At 34.1% G+C, this 4,240-nt stretch overlaps 1 pseudogene; it reads left to right on the plus strand.

Moving 5' to 3' along the window:
• The window catches only part of LOC102875600, a 15,690-nt pseudogene that overhangs the window by 9,402 nt on the left and 2,048 nt on the right, over positions 1–4,240 (plus strand).

Consider the following 4,240-nt stretch of genomic DNA (forward strand, 5'->3'; position numbering starts at 1 on the left):
TTCTTCCGTCCTTCCTTCCTTCCTTTCCTCCTTTCTTTCTTATATTCAGTACTCTTCTCTAGTAGTACAACTCAAAGGCTTTCATTCTTTGGCCATCCTTAATCATTGTCCAAATTTCAGATGCATAACAATTAATAAAAAATACCATGGCTTAGATCAGTTCCACCTTAATTTTTAAACTGAAATCTTTGCTCTTGTGCACACACTCAAGAAAGTGCCTAACAGTAGATGTTCTCAGTGCAAAGCATCTTTAAATTGATTGACTGCTGGCATCAAGGGTGTTGATTGTATACCCAATCAATATTGAAGACTATAGTCTTTGATCTTTTGCAGCACTTTAAGTCTTCCACACTTCGAGCAATCAAGATAGATTGTGACATCTACATAAGCACGTTGTTGTTCAGTATTTCTATAATCTTGACATTCTTCCTCATGAGTCAGGCTTCTCAAATTATTTGTTCAGCACATAAATTGACAGGCACGGAGAAAGATACAGCCCTGATGCACAGCTTTCTTGATTTTAAGCCATGCAATGTTCTCTTGCTGTGTTTGTGTTTGCACAACTTCTTGATCTAGATATGTTTCCCATGAGCACAATTAATTGTTCTAGAATTCCTATTTTTTCATTGTTAGCCATAGTTTATTGTGAGGCTAAAATTTACACCTATTAATTCAATACAGGTAGGCATCCTTCTGATATTCCTTGTTTTTTAGTAAGTTATATTTGACAATAGCATCCCTGATCCCTCAGCCTTTTCTAAACATGCTTTAATCTTTTAATTTTTTATTAACAGTTTGTTATCAACATACTGTTCTAGTCATTTTTTAGTAATTCGTAACAAGATTCATTTGTATGTGATAGTGACAATATTGTTTGATAACTCCTACATTCCATTGTATCTCTTTTTCTGTTTTTCCTCAAAGGGAACAAATGTGGATATCTTTCAGTCTGTTAGCCAGATTTCCTAGTACAGCCTGGTGAGCACATCAGGGCTGAATCTTTTTGTTGTTGTTGTTAGATGCTCTTGAGTGGAATACTACTCATTAATGATCCTATAAACATTAGATCTGAACCTCCCCTATCTTATGCTGTCTTCATCATCTTTTCCACACTAGAACCCATTGGTGCAGTCACTGTGTCTATCCATCTCATTGAGGATCTTTCCCTCCTTTGCTGACCCTTCACATTTGTGAGCATGATGTCTTTCTCCAATTATTGTCACTAAAAATATGTCCAAGTATACAAGAGACAATTTCACCATCTTATCTCTAAGGAGCTCCTTGGCTGTGCTCTTTCTAAGATATGATAGTTCTTTCCTTTAGCAGTTTATAGAATATTAGTGCTCTTCACCAGAACCACAATTCAAATGCAACAATTCTTCTTCTGTTGTCTTTATTCACTTTCCAACTCTCTGATGCATAGCAAGTAACTGAAAAGACAATAGCTTGGACTAAGTGTATCTTAGTGTTTAATCTGACATCCTTGCTCTCCAGCACTTTGGAAAGATTCCTGACTTCAGACTTTCCCAAAACAGCACATTTTTTTTATTTCCTGGATTCTGATATCAAGGTTGTTTGTGGTGGTTTCAAGTAAGATTAAATAATTGACACTTTCTATTTTTTTCTCCATCTTTCATAATGTTGCCTCTTGGTACAGTGGCAATGATTTTTATTTTCTTGTTGTTAAAATGTAATCCAGACTGAAGTCTGTAGCCCTTAATCTTTTGAAGCAGGCATTGCAAGTCCTCCTCACTTTCATCAAGAATAATTGTGTCATCCTCATTTCACATTATTCATAATAAAGTCCAGCTTCTCAAATGATTTGTGTTAAGCAGATATGAAGAGAGGGTACTGCCCTGACATACCACATTTTCTGGTTTTTAAACCATGTAGAGTTTCTTTGTTCTGCCTAGAGAAGAAGGTCCTCCAAGTTACCTGGTCTAGGTACAGATCTCACATAAACAGAGTTAAATATTATGGGATTTTCATCCTTTTAAATTTTGTCCACAGTTTCAATACATGTTATCCAAAACCTTTTCATAGTTGGTAAAGCACAAGTAGCCATCTCTCTGGTTCTTCCTGCCCTCACACATTTGTTTGCTGGAACATTTCAATTGGTATACTATCAATTCCTGGGACAAAGTTTGTTAATGTCTTCACTCCAGCTTGAGCTCTGTCATTTATCACCATCGGTTCCTGATCATATGTTACTTCCTAAAATGGTTTACAGTGATCCTTTTGATGCTTCCTGGATCAGTTAAAATTTTACTCATTGCATTATCCTTCAGTATTGCAAATTGAGTCTTGAATTTGGGTGTTTTAGTTCTTTCAGAAGCGTCGAGTAAGTTCCTCTCTTTTCTGAATGTTTGTATTAAAACCAATCAGAAAAAGTAATCACCCTATATTTTATGTTAAAACTTTGGAGAAGTTGAAAAATTAAGAATTATATTGGCTTTGTATGAAGAAGACCTTCTCTTTAAAAATTCATATCCTATTAGTTTGAATTCCTCTTATTGTATTTTCATAAGCCCACAAGATAAAAATTTAATTTTCTAGTTGTTTCTCCCTAAAGAGCAGTTGTTGAAGTTTAGTGGATAACATGGATTCTAGGTAGGACCACTAATATTCAAACTGAAAAAGATATTTTTAATAGTTTGCTCCCAGAGAAACCAGAGATTATTTCTATTACTTCAATATTTAATCATTTTATACAATAAGTTGGCCTCTTTTCTGTGAAAACATAGATTAAAATTAAATATTTCCCAAAACAAATTTAGAATCCTTTTTGAGTGCTTCTCCGAGTTGTCACTCAGTAGTTGTCTCTTTGTTCATTAACTATTAGACTCAGCAGGAGTGGCAGCCATATCCTAAAAATATGTCTCCGGAAACTCTATGAACTTTGATAAATTACAACAGTTATAGAAAGGCTTCAGGCCTTTTGTTCATAGGATCGCTATGAGTTGTGCTCAAATCAACAGCAATCAACAACAACAATAACAACAACATTGTATTATAAAACATTTAATAATTTATTTCTATTATTTGTAATATGTGCATTATTAATGAGTATAACATGTATGAATGTTATATAAAATGATATAATTGTATTTTATGTTGATATGTGAGAATGTATTTCATGAACGATACTATGAAATCTTAACAGATAATACATTTATGATATCATGGTGTTCTATGTCCTAGATTTTTCAGAACCATCTATATTTAATTATTATCTTTAATTCATTTTCTTTGTATTTTTCAGACCATGTGTCCTGAATTTTGATAGAATATTCTCTATTCAATTCCTCATTCCATATAATATTCTATTAAGTGTTGTGTTTTGGGAAAAAATTCATTTAATGTAAATGTTAACATAACAATAGACTTAGAATCTTCAGAACCACTGGTAGGTTTGAACCTCCCACCTTTCAGTTAGTAGTTGAGCACTTAACCAATGGGAATTTATGCTTTCAAATTTACTAGGAGAAACTCAGCATGATTGATGGGACCAGGCCCATCTTACCAGGAGAAGACAATAGGTATAACCTTGCTTGTTTTATGGTTTGCTACCTGTAAGTTTGTTGTTTTGGGGGGAAATTACTTGTACAGTACTGCTTATTTTACAGTTTGTGTGTATGTATATGCTTGTTTATTCATAGTTTGCTTTTATAAGAACATGACCTTGTCTGTCTGTCTGCTATACTGGAGTAACTTTCTGGCTGCTATGATTCTGGATGTTGTGTCACTTGTATTTAAACACTATTGGGTCACTCATAGTGAAGAAGTTCAGCAGAACTTGAAGGTACATAATAATAGTAACAGAAAAGAGAACAAATGTTGAACCACTTTTTTTTCATTTTATTTTATTAATTTTAATGAACATTTACAGAGATTTTGGATTTCCATTCATTCATTGTCGCACTATTTTTTCTAAACTCCAGTTTGTTCCTCTCTTTTTTCCCCCCTTGAAAGTCTGTTTTAATTGTCCCATTGCCACAGTGCTTGTCAAAACCAGTTTTGATTAATCTCCTTTGTCACTGTGTCCTTTGCCATTCCCTATCACTCATGCCTGAGAAATATTTCACCCTGATTCATAAGGAAAAGGGGATGGTGTATTCTCTTAGCTACTTCCTGCTGAAAAGGGACGCTATAGGTTTCAGGGTGAAGATCTTCTCTCACTACTCTAAAGGGCCCTTTTGGCAATAGAAAACATGTAGACTATTGTGGAGATTGATTTTGG

The sequence above is a fragment of the Elephantulus edwardii genome, unplaced genomic scaffold (genome assembly GCF_000299155.1).
Source record: "Elephantulus edwardii isolate Elephantulus edwardi_28Jun2011 unplaced genomic scaffold, EleEdw1.0 scaffold00020, whole genome shotgun sequence".
In the NCBI taxonomy this organism is placed as follows: domain Eukaryota; kingdom Metazoa; phylum Chordata; class Mammalia; order Macroscelidea; family Macroscelididae; genus Elephantulus; species Elephantulus edwardii.